Raw genomic sequence first — 13354 nt, 5'->3', positions numbered from 1 at the left:
TTTTTTTTGCCTTTTCCTGCCTTTTTCGCTATTTTATTTTGCCTTTTCCAGCCTATTTCGTTACTTTATTTTGCCTTTTTTATAGGTTTTTAGATCCTAAAAATCCGTTCCCTGTTTATAAGGAACTGCGTACATTACGCGCGTAATCATAGTAGCGTAATCGTTATTTCATGCCGAAACGAATGCATGACGACTCGACTTTTGCACATGTAACTAGTCAATAAATTCTCCACATAGCACATTTTATGGCCGTTCTCTCTCAACACACTTCCGCAAATATTTCTGCAGCGAAATATTGCAAGTTTCAATACAATTTGTGCGAATTTAAGCACGAAATTATTCATTTTCAATTATTTCTTATTAAAATGACAAAGAATTTTTATTTTCAACACAAAAAAGTACAAATTCCGATTTCAAAACGGCAAGCAACAATATAGGGCGCTTCGATTCATGAAGCTTTTATGATTAGGCGAAAACATGATTTTGAATCGTTATGTACAGAGCTTCATTGAAATACAAGTATTCGGCATAAAAGCTTCATACTTTAGTATGCCGAAACGATTACACTACTACACTGAGGGAAATAATGCATAGTAAAAAAATGAATACTTTATAAATATTTGATTATCGTTTAAAAATTTTCGTATTTAAAAATAATATTTTCATACAAAATTTATTACGCACGTATTTGACTGTTCACATTTGAGTATGTATATGAGTGTACATACGCACCCCAAGCATGCAGAGCGCCGTTCTGTGAGCGGTGACAACACACACATTCATACATAGTACATGTTTATCCGTACAAATCGCGTGCTGTGGTGTTGATGGATATTCAACATTTGAAAGCAAATTTATATGCCTGGGTGTAGCTGAGTGCGCAAAGATGCATGCCACATTTTGTTGATATCCAGAGATGGTCAGGGTTCGAATTGCACCGCAGGCAACATGCAAGTTAAATATTTTTTTTTAGTTTTTGTCTTGATTATTCACTTCACGGATGCTTTTTCAGAACGAACGCGGTCTTTTAATATGCGCGTAATTGAAGTGAATTTTTACCAATATACAGTATTTTCGTTGACATTTATAGTAAGATCAATTACGTTTCTATTTGATTTTGATATTTTTTCCCTCAGTGTATGTTTAGGCGCTTAATGTGCGGAAATTAATAAAAACTAAATGATATTAAAGATAAAATTAACCGGTATCAGATAAATAGAGATGTAACATAATGATGGATAAAATTAAAATTTTACAATGGGGCGTATTCTGGTTTTCGTACGAATCGAAAATTTGAAATTTTTGTATAGAAAATGGTAGGAAAATCTCATTATTTTCGATTCGTATGAAAACAAGAATAGCCCCAACATATGATATTAAAAATTTAAAGAAACCGAACAACAAAGAATTACTGGAACTTAGGTTATTGAATCACAAAATTGATATTGCACTTTTAAGTGAAATTTGGATTAATAATAATGCGAATACGAGTTTACAAAATTATAATTTTGTTGGTGCATATAGATCTGATGATGGTCCTAAATAATAATATTTTTAAACGTGAAATTTATTACATTGTGAAACTTCAATAAACCTACGGCAGTGATTTTGATGCAAGGAGTGCAACTTGGGATAACAATCGTTTTAATTCTAAGGGACAAATTTTGGATAATTTGACTGATGATTTTCAATTTTATTGTCTAAATAATAAATCTCCAACTTTTGCAGTGGGTTAAAATTTTTCTTCTCCGGATGTTACTTTTTATAATTTTACTAATGTTGACACCAGTTGGGAAACTGTACCAATTAAAATTACTAATAGTAACCGTATACCAATTTTAATTCTAATTATGTGAATAAAATTAAATTTCGGGAAAAAATAATTCAACATAATAAAATTTTGGAAGAAATTAATAGCCTTATTCATAAAAAATAAAGTAGCTTTAAAAAAGGTTTATAAATTGAAACATTTGAAACGTGAAAACGTCAATTTAAAAAACTCTTTAAACCTACTTTATTTTTTATGAATAAGGCCAGAAATCTTTATAAATTAATGGTTCAATAGAAGAAACAAACATATGTACATATATGCATGTGCGTATGTTGAAAGAGAATATAAATAAATTCTGATAAAATACAATACTTATGTATCAGAATTTCGTTGAATTATTGATGTGTATACATCTTTGGTTTTGGTAGTGGTAAAATTTGCGAAGATTAAGGCAGTCTGCACACGGTTCGTATAGCTCTAGAAGCGTATAAATTTTTTTATGCAGCAACGACTCCTCTACGCCTGAAGATCTGCACACAAAGGAACTTCAAAGGCGCAAAGTATCAAGCAAAAAATGTTAAGTGATGCAAAATTATTATTTTTTTAATTAATTTTCAGGCCCCTATTATGAGTTGCATTCGATCTTCGACTGTGGTCGAAAATGCTGATCGAACGAATTTTCATTTGGTATTATGGCGCTCATTCGATGAAGAATAGCGCTATTGTGAATTTCGCTCGTTTAGGTTGTTCACAATAGTATATTTTTCACCGCTGAGAAGCTTTGTTTACAGATCGAGCAAACTAAATAGTGTGCTTATACATATGTAAATTTGTGCAAATTAAAATGAAATAAAAAAGAAAGCGAGTTTATAAAAGCGTGGTAAAAAAAAAATTTAATTAGCACAACGGAGTTCTGGTTGAACGATTCGTCAGAGGATGAGGGCTTAAAAAACTGGCCAGGAGCAGAAAACGTGAGAGTTTAAGTGCAGTCTTTCGAATATATTTTGACATACAATATATTTAAGAAATTCTGTGATCCAAATATATTTAAAATATATTAAAACTATAAACAGCTCCATGATTTTGTTTTCAGAGATCGTGCCAAGAGCGTATAGGGATTTTCTTTGTAAAACCAGACTTTGGAGCTTGTGTTTACTATTCACGACTTTAGAACTGCTTGAAATTAATACAAATTGTTTAAAATTAGTGTCTAGCCGCCAAAAAGTAAGAAAACAAATGCAAAATCATACATTTTTAAAATTTTCTAACATTTCGCTACACCAACGAAAGCAAAATTCTGTTCGTCAGAAAATTCGATACTCAACGAAAATTTCGACACGCTTGCATAGCTCATAATACGAATTTCACTTTCGATCTTCGATGGCCAGCGATAATAGTTCTCAGTAGAATTTGTTTTGATAACTTTTGATTTTGAAGTTTTACTTTGGGTAAATCATTATAAACAATTTATGAGATTGAAAATGAAAAGCGTGCGGCGCATGTAATAGACTTGAATTGATATGAAAAGTAATATATAGGGATTTGCTGGATAGAGATTTTGCCCGATAACCGGATTCCGGATACCATGTAAAAAATAAGAGCCGGATTCGGATATCCGGTAGACTGCTACCCTTAATAAATTTAACAATATTGTTATATTCGATTTTGTTGTTTAGGGACATACTTATGGCCAGATTATCTGCTTTTTCGAGCTGAACTGTCCAATAAATAATAGCCCAATTCTCTATCGGTGACAAACATTTTCTTTACTGACAAATTTAAACTGTTTCATATATTTTTCCGTAATAAAAACTGACAAGAATTTGTCACTGATACAGAATAGAGCCGTAAGAATTCAAAATTTCGCCTCTGAAACCCAAGTTATAAAGTAATCCTGTATTAAAAAGATAACTTCTACGTCTGCAACCTGGAATTATCGATTATTTTTGGTAAATAGAGGGTGAAAATTTAACACTGTTTTGTGCTAAGGCTCGTTTATTTTTTTTTTAGATTAAAGAAGTTTTAGTACTTTTTGGGGAGCACGAAACACTACTAACTCACTCTATATTTAGTTGCCTGATAAAAATAATAACCGCACGGTTCCGATATTACAATTCAAGTGTTTATTACAATTCTTCATTTCACATTCTTAACCTACTGCCTAACCTAACGGCTTAACTAAGAGGTATTAAGTAGGAGAAGAATAGGGGAAACGATGGACAGTTAGAAGGGGTAAGTATATGTAGTAATTCTATCGCCACATATATGTACATTAGACTGCATCACCAAAAAAAGTTGCGGTTTTTACGCTAGGATTACAAAATTTATAATATTTTAAGACGCCCGCCAAAATATTTCGGAAAAATATTAAGATTTAAGTGAGCTGGACTGATTTGAAAATACCTCCAAAAATGGAGTTTTTTATGAATACAAATAGTTTCTTAAAGAACTTTTTGAAAAAAGTCCCCTCAGATGACAAAACAGATAAAGCTTACAAAATCTGCATAAATATATTTTTCATTCGTGTTCCATTTTTCTTTCAAATACCAACACATCTTAATTCAACTTTGAATGACGTTCGTTCATCCTACCTTTCTCTTCCATCCTTTGAATGAGTTTATTAGCAAAGAAATAAAAAGGGTGAGAAAATATCTTTCCAATGACTTCTCTTAAGTCTAAATCGGAAGACCTTAGGTTCAGTTATTCAAGTTGTTCTTATACCAATCTATGAAAAGTTAAAAAACAGCATCACAAATCTCATTCTTACGATTCCGTTAAATTTTTTTTTTAATTGTTTATTAATATTTTCATGCAAATTTTTTAAGCTTAAACAGCTGTCATTTGAGGGGATTTTTTCAAAAAAAAATATTTAAGAAACTATTTTTATTCATGAAAAACTCCGTTTTTGGAGGGATTTTCAAATCGGTCCAGCTCACTTAAATCTTAATATTTTTCGGAAATATTTTGGTGGACGTCTTAAAATATAATAGATTTTATAATTCTAATGGAAAAATAGTAGAGATTTTTCTTTGTATGGGGAGCGATGCAGTCTAATGAACATAGGTAAGTACATAAGATGATAAGTATGTAGTGACAGTAAATACAAAGGTAAGTATATACAATACATATCCATACGGTAAGCATGAAGAAGTAAAAGCGAGAGGTAAGTAGAGCGAAAAGTAAGTATATATGTAAATATTTGCGTAAATACGACATTAAATAGAGTATATATATGTATATATATATATATATGTATATGTACATGCTTGTTTAAATTCAAATACATTTCATATTTCAATTTTTATTTTGTTTATATAGCTAATGCATATAGTTCTGCTTCGACACCGGCCACCTTGAAGGGATCTAGTCTTTCAATCATTCGGCATAGGTAGCACGGCTAGTTTGTGGATAAGCCGTCGTATGACTCCAGATTTAGTTGTGACGTCTGCGACGCGCAACTTGCCATCTGCCCCCGGAATTGTTTCGGTGACTCTGCCTAGCACCCACTGTTGCGGTGGAACGTTGTCCTCGTGGACGACGACGAGTTGGCCTGGCTCGACGTTGGACTGCGGATGGGCCCACTTGTTGTGCTGCTGGAGCTCCAAAAGGTAGCTCTTCGACCACGCGCGTCAAAACGGCTGCTTGTGAAACCAAACAAGCTGCCATCTGTCTAAGCAGTGGCTGGGACTGTCGGGCACTTTCTCCGGTGGCAGAGCTCGCAAGGGGCCTCCGACCAGTAGATGCGCGGAAGTTAGCGCTTCGCCGTCCTTGAGGTTTCTGCTAAGCGGTGCTTCGATCTCGACGAGCAGCGTTACGATTTCTTCGGCGGTTAGCAGCGCGTTGCCTACGGCGCGCACTAGCAGATGTATCGCCGACTTCACTGCTGCCTCCCACAGCCCGCCGAGGTGGGGCGCCCTCCGAGGTATGGAGGCCGACGTGAACCTTTCCTCGGCGGCAAACTGAAGAATCTTCGGCTTCTGCTTTCAATTCCCGCAGCTCCCACAACTTACTCTCCGCTCCCACGAAGTTCGTCGCGTTGTCGCAGTATATTGTGGCTGGTATCACCCGGCGTCCAATCAACCTTTTGAGGGTGAAAATAAATTTATCAGCCGTTAAGTTAGATACCAGTTCTAGGTCTACTGCCTTTGAAGCGAAACAAACGAAAATGGCATTGTACATTTTCACGTCACGGGTGGTCGACCGCGAATATTCAAAGCAACGTGAATGGGCCCACAATAATCTACTCCGCATATTGTAAATGTCCGTTGGGCTCGCAACCTGTCGGCGGGTAGATTGCCCATGATCTGACTTTGCAATCTGGGCTTATAATGGAAACAGTGAATGCAATCTCTAACAGTTCTGCTACAGGCTTCTCGAGCGTTTACCAGCCATATTTTTTCTCGCAGAAGCGCTACTACTGCCTTTGGACCAACGTGATGGTTGCGAAGATGTAGGAACCGGATGTATGCCTTCACAAAGTGCGAATTCTTGCTTAACAGCAGAGGAAATTTGTCATCGTATGGGATTGGTGCTTTTAGTAGACGGAGTTAGTTTCTCTAAGCTAGAGAGAAGTGCAATACTTTTCGATGACTTACTCATTTCTTCGCCAAATTCAAAAAAATTTCGGACGAAAGTTTGCAGCGCAGATGGATGCGTTTTGATCCAGTGCAAAACTATTTCGGAATCTGTCCAGAAACTAACTTTTTCTATCGGCCGGCTCAACATTGGCGAAATTCTTGACCATAATTTCGCCAGAACATGTGCTGCTGAGAGCTCTAAGCGCGGAAGAGATTTAGTCTTCAGCGGAGCTACTCTAGACTTTGCAGTAAGCAGCGTACATCTCGTACCACTAGCGGTTTGGCTACGTATATAGACGCAGCAGCCGTACGCTCTTATTGAGCCGTCGGAAAAGCCATGAATTTGGCAGCTGACACTTGCCTCAGTATTTACATACCGAGGAATGCTGATTGATGGAAGCTGCAGTAAGTTTACTTTCAAGTTTTGCCAGCTAGTGTCGAGGCGCAATGTAATCGACTCATCCCAATCTAGCTTTTGAATCTAAAGCTCTTGCAGTAAGATGTTTGCTTTGGTAACTAGCGGGGCTAATAAACCAAGAGGGTCAAAGAGGCGAGCAGAAACCGATAAAATGTTTCGTTTGGTTGCTCGCAGTTCACAAAAGTTGTCTTCCAGAATGAAGCGAAAAATGTCATCTTTCGGCTGCCAGTGAATTCCCAGCGTTTTCCTAGAGTCTGTGTCGCTGAGCTGCAATAACTTCTAATGACTCTCGCTGTTCGACCGATTAGGGTGATTGGAAAACCACTTTGCTAGTTTGAGCCCTGCCGATTCTAGAATTTTATTCACCTCAGTTTGAATTTGAATGAGGGATTTCAAATCGTCGGATCCTGTCAGCAGGTCGTCGACATAAAAATCATTTCGAATGACTTTGGCACCGAGTGGATATTTCGATAGGTTCATGTCGCTTAGCATTTGAAGACACTGTGTAGCGATAAATGGTGCAGGCGCAGTGCCGTAAACGGTATTTAAACGAAAGACTTGCAAATGCTCTGATGGATCTGGTCTCCACACTATGAGCTGGAAGTTCCTATCATCTTCGGGCACTGAAATCTGTCGATACATCTTTGTGTCGTCGGCAGTAATAGCATATTTCTGCAATCGGAAGCGAAGGAGTGTCGAAAAAAGCACTTCTTGAACTGTCTATCCGACCATCAAGATGTCATTCAACGTAAATTGTGTGGACGTACGGCATCAAAGCGTCAAAAACTACGCCCAACTTGGTAGTCATGCTTTGCGGTCTTAACACACACTGATGCGGAATGAAATTATTGCGGCTCACTAGGGATTTTGTTGTTTGTGAAGCTCATGTGGCCCAATTTTAGGTACTCTTCCATGAAGTCCAGATACATTTTGCGAAGTTCTGAATCTTTCAGAGTCCTTCTCTCTAGCGCCTGAAATCGCCGAGCTTGGGTTTCATACGAATGACCGAGTAAATTACGATCACTTTTAAAAGGCAGTCTGACGTGAAGCCTTCCATCTGTTAAAACAACCGAGGTTTTCGAAAATACCTGCTCGCATTCAGCTTGTTCAGGAGTAAGTCTTTTGACGTTTGCATCCGAGGGTAGTTCTTCCAGCACCCAAAATTTCTGACGGTGGCATCGATATTTTCCACATTTTCATCGACTTGACATAATGTGCTACTTACTTGCCCACTTGAGCTTTGACTTGAGGCATATTTGCCCGATATTTTCCAGCCTAACAATGTTTTATGCAGCGTTGACTGCCTTGGGCTGGTTTTGCTCTGACTAACCGATAACAGATGAAAGAACGTTCCAGCTCCCAATAATATGTCGATTTTTTGACACTTGAAAAAGTTTGGGTCAGCCAGTTCGATATTTTGTGGGATTTTCTAGCCATTTGTGTTCACTGTGTGATCTGGGTGATTGGCTGATATCGAACGCATTACCCAAAAATCTGCCGAAAAGTCAAAGTAATTGATCCTCGAATTTACAAAGGCATTTAATTTGCCTTGAACCCTTTTATTCGAATTGCCAATTCCAATTACATTCAGAGTCGACTTCTCTCTTCGACTTCGCAATTTTTGTGCCAACTCCTCGGTCATAAAATTGACTTGGGATCCAGAGTCAAGCAGAGCACGACCTGGCACATAACTACCGCAACAACATTTTACGTTAACTACGGCTGTAGTAAGCATGACGCGATCTGGCGCACTGCTGGTATGCATCGCCTGTGTAGTCGAAGGTTGACGTTCAGTCTCAAAGGAGATCGGATATTGGTGCAACATAGTATGGTGTGATCGATTACACACACGACTGCGATCTGCTTTGCACTTTGAGACGGTAAGTCCCTTGCGCAAGCAATTTATGCACAAGGAAACCGATTTCGCGAATTCAAATCTTTTAAGAGCAGTAATCGCTTTGAATTTTGGGCAAGCTGTTAGGCAATGGTCCTTTGAGCTACAGTGAAGGCAAGTTGGCTGTTTGGCATTCGTCGCGATAAATGATGCCTTTGAGGTTTCCAGCGGTTGATTTTTTCCCTTCTGTCGAATGTCTGCAATGGAGGACCGTGGCAGGGGTGAGGAAGCTTCTTCAGCAGACAGGTGCTGATATCTCTTATTGAGCAAAGCTTCACACTCAGTCCAAAGCGGCAATTTATCATAGTCATTGCTCCTCCCATTTTGACCGAGTAGTGGGTTCAACCTTCGACATGACTATGTGAATTAACATCGCATTTGAAATAGGTTTATCATCACCCAGAGACAAAAGCGAGTCAAACACCGCGGACACTGTATCGATTATCGATCGCAAGGATGGCGCAGAAGGTTTCTGAATTTTGGTGAGATCAAAGAGCCATTAAGACATTTATTGTCATATACTCTTTTCAAACTAGCCAGCGCCTTTGGATAGTTCTCTTCCGCCATTTGGAAGGACTTCACTGTGCCCAATGCTTCACCGGATAAACACGGCACTAAATGATTAAATTTTTCGATATCCGGAATTGTAGGATAGTTGTGCACTAAACTCTCAAACAAACTCATAAAATTCTTAAATTCAGAATATTCCCCTTTGAATTTGGGTAGCGACATCTTAGGGAGTCGCGATCTGTGGGGTGCAATAAACGACAGTTCGGCAACAGAAGATTAATATTTTGCAAGAATGGATTTAATCATGGACTTTGTTTCAACAACTATGTCCCCCAATTCTCCACGGGCCATATCTTCCTCATCAATTTCTTCTATTCTTGATTGACACGTCATTAGCTTTTCGCTGTGTGAATTTAGAATGTCAAGTCTACATTCTAATTCGAAAGGATCTCACGACATGGTTTTTTCAATAAGGCCCGTTTTTATACGTACTATATTCCTTTTCAGGACTGACCGTTGCTTTTTAAAGACCTTCAATTCCTCTACGTGGCTCATTTTCAAATCGAGTTACGATGTTTTGGTTGCAAACAGAAATATAACTTGTTGCCTTTATGCACAGTAACTTTGTGTTCGAAAAATAGTTCTGGAAATTTTTTAGGCAACGAAAACGATAGAAAATAGCTAAAACTTCACCAGAACCAACGAAAAGCGAGATCGAAAACCAACTGCCGTAAAGATGCCTTCTGACATGCCTTGGCGAGGGCTCATCTGCAAGCAGGTGCCTGTTCGGATGTGTACGTCTGTGGCTCCCAACCAGAAACTGCTTGCAGAGCATTGTGTTATGCTCCTTAAAAGGGAGCATTTTCACCTCGTGGTGCAGGTGGTGTTGCGGCGACATCAGAAGGCATCCAGTCGCTGTCCTAATGCATTGTTTTGTGTCGTCCGTAGCTTCATCCACTGTGTCCTACTAGTCCCCGGCGACCACACTGGTGCTGCGTAATTTAAAACCGGCCGTCCTATTGCCTTGTATGCTGCCAGCAACGTTTCTTTGTCTTTGCCCCCAAGTACTGCCGGCTAGCGACTTGAGGACCTTGTTACGGCTTTGTACTCCGTTGACAATTTTGGTTGTATGCGCCGAGAAGGAGAGCAGACTATCGAAGGTTACTCCGAGTATCTTCGAGTTGATCACCGTCGGATTGGTGTATCATCGACGTGAATTCCCAGCTGTAGCCTGACCTCCCTCGTCGAGGTGGTAAAAAGTGTGGCTGAGAATTTTGTAGGGGAGAGGGTTAGGCTCCGTGCAGTAATTAAGCGAGAAAGCTCGACGAGGTAACCGTTTACTTTCGAGCACAAGTCTGATGACCATTCCCATTCCCAGACGCCATGATCGAACAATCGTCAGCATAATAGACTATCGAGACTCCCTCTGGTGGTTGAGGGAGCATTGATAAGTAAAAGTTAAACAGTGATGGGGAAAGGACAACCCCCTGTTTTATTTACCTAGGTTTGCTCGATTTGTCTCTACAAGTTACTGACGAGAGACGACCACTCAAATAATTCGCCGACCACCGTTTGAGTCCCCGTTGGAGAGTGGAGGCCTCTATGTCTTCTAGTAGCGTTGATTGGCTGACAGTGTCGAATGCCTTATGACAGGTCCAGCTCTACTAGAATGATTCTCTCACAGGGGCGGTTTCGGTTAAGGCCACGAGTTATTTGGGTATTTATGGCGTTAAGTGCTGTTGTTGTGCTGTGCACTTTACGGAATCCATACTGATGCTTCGCTGGGGTCAGGTGGTTCGTAAAATACGGAAGTGGCAAGGCCTCTAGTGCCTTCGCTACCGGGGAAAGGAGGGTTATCGGACGACAAGACGCTCTTTTGTTGGCTGGTTTCCCGGTTTGAGCAGTGGACCACTCTCCCCATCTTCCAGATGTCTGTAATGACGAGAGTGGCCATTGACAGATTGAGGACCTTCGTTAGGTACGCTACTCCCGCAGGATCCACATTTTTTACCATCAACATGCATATTCCGTCGGGTCCAATGGCTTTGGAGGATTTCGCCTTCCCGATGGCTACCCTTACCACACCGCTGGTGAAAACAAGAGGTGCACTAGGTTTTGGCAGTTTCTGCAGCCTTCTGATCACTCGACGTTTGGCTTTATCCACCGGAGGATGCAGAATGAACTGCCGGCTAAAATAGCTCGCGCATCGCTCCGGGTCCAACGAAGCGTGGTCACCAAAGTCAATTTCAACTCTGTCGTCATGCTTCGTCGGATTGGACAATGACCTCACGGTTGACCAAAGCTTACTCACGCCAGAGGCGAAGTTGCAGGTCTTCAGATGCACTTCCCATTTCTTCCGCTTATGTACGTTCACAGGTTGCCTAATCTCCGGGTTGATATCCCTGATACGGGGATTTCCGGGATCGGCCTGACGAAGGTTGTCGCGCTCATCGGCTAGGACAGCCGCTTCAGCAGGAAAATTCGGACGGGAGTCCGAGATGCATCCCGCTGGAAAGAAGCGGGCTGCAGCAGCAGTGACAACCCTGCTGAATTTACGCTCACATAAGTGAACGTCGGTTGGTGTGGGTAGTGCAGCGAAGGCGCTTTCAGTAACATCTGCGAAGCCTTTCCAATCAGCTTTAGAAAAGTTAACATAGGTCCGGTGATCCGCGGAAGCAAAGTCGGCTGGTTTATCAATCGAGATGATTATTGGCAGATGGTCTGATGCTAGTCAGCATAGGTCGCCATGATACGCTGCTTATCAGACCAGCACTGACTATTGTTAAGTCTGGCGAACTGCAGCAGCTGCCCATAATCCTGGTGGGTGCGTCGTGGTTCCTTGTGCAAAATGTCGAATCGTCTATCTGCTCAGCCAATTGTGTTCCCCTACGATCGTTTGACAGGCTTGAATGCCAAAGATCGTAGTGCGCATTGAAATCGCCAACTACCATACGGTTTCCACCTCTGAAGAGCGCACCAATTCCAGGGTGATATCCTGCCGGGCAACTGCTGCCAGGGGTATATATACGTTAAATATTTCGAGCTCGACATCGCCTGAGCGGATAGCAATGCCCTGACATTCTAGGATGGTATCCATGCGGTCGATGTCTGCTTCTATAAGAACTGCAACTTCGTCTCTTGGAACGCAGCTATTAATATTCCGTGCCGATCCATGAAGACTGTTATCTCATCGATCTTGCTCTGAAGTCCGTTACAGTTAAATTGTAAAATCTTCGTGTGCCTAGAGAGACTTATTGGAATGTGGAGTGTTAGTGACGTGTGTTGCCGGGCCGCCACATGCTGTGGTTGCTGCTGCTGAGGCTATTGCCCTGTGGTATTAGCGGGCGGCGTCGCAGTTGGGGATTGCGACCGAGCAGCTCAGCATGGGCCCTCATAGTCCCTCGTCTAATCTCGCGTGGTGCGCACTCTTGAGCATGTCCTATAGTGACACCAGCCAAGGCAAGTGTTGCACTTGACTGATGTCACATTACGGAATATCCTGGACTGACACACCGTGCAGATTGTCGGAGGAACTAGGAGTTGTTGGTGGTGGCGTGTGGGTGGTGGTGCAGTTGTATCAGTGGTGTGGTCTGTTGTGTCAGTGGTATTGTCTATTGTATTGTGTTGTGGTGCGGTTGTGTTTGTGTTGAGTTGCTCAAGCGGACTCTGTTGTGCCGTGGAGGCCGCTCGATTAGCGGAGCAAGGGGCCACGTACGCGGGGGTCCACTGCCTATAAGTCGTGAGGCCTGAACAAACTCGGAGATGGCTCCACCCATTGCACGTGTTGCATCTGACGGAGGTGGAGTTGTGGTGAAATCGTCTCTAGCACACGCAACAGGTATATGTTTCTGGTCCAGGGTTTGACTCATTGCCAGCCCTGAGCAGAGGTATGCGAAGAAGAAGTAGCCCTATGGAAGTACAACTTTTGAGGGATTTCGCCAACCTAAACGGGGTTAGATCGCCGAAACAACCCTTTGTTGACGATGTTTACTTATACAAACTGAAACTTTATGATAAAGTATTCAAATTTTATTTTAAAGCTACCTGGAAATTCAAAAACCGATTTGAAAATTTTTTAAAAGATTAGCAAATTTACTCACTATTCAGTTAAAAAGGAATAAATAACTATAGACTCATCATTTTTTAAATGAAAATTTATTGTGGAAAAGCAACAATAATTTGAA

General features: G+C 40.8%; 1 protein-coding gene and 1 long non-coding RNA gene across 3 annotated transcripts in view; one reads left to right on the top strand and one right to left on the bottom strand.

The window, feature by feature from the left end:
• LOC118749238 (ras-related protein Rab-43-like) overlaps positions 1-13354 on the bottom strand; it is a 121763-nt gene that overhangs the window by 47490 nt on the left and 60919 nt on the right. The window lies entirely within an intron of this gene.
• Positions 12809-13354, top strand: part of LOC118749240 — a 12416-nt gene continuing 11870 nt past the window's right edge. The window contains exon 1 of the long non-coding RNA XR_004994185.1: positions 12809-12820. This is a non-coding gene — a long non-coding RNA (uncharacterized LOC118749240). The remainder of the gene's footprint in view (positions 12821-13354) is intronic.

This window comes from Rhagoletis pomonella, unplaced genomic scaffold (assembly GCF_013731165.1).
Source record: "Rhagoletis pomonella isolate Grant_MI unplaced genomic scaffold, Rhpom_1.0 Rhpom_scaffold_00014, whole genome shotgun sequence".
Classification (NCBI taxonomy): domain Eukaryota; kingdom Metazoa; phylum Arthropoda; class Insecta; order Diptera; family Tephritidae; genus Rhagoletis; species Rhagoletis pomonella.
The sequence above is the reverse complement of the archived record's forward strand: the minus strand, read 5'-3'. Positions and strand labels throughout refer to the sequence as shown.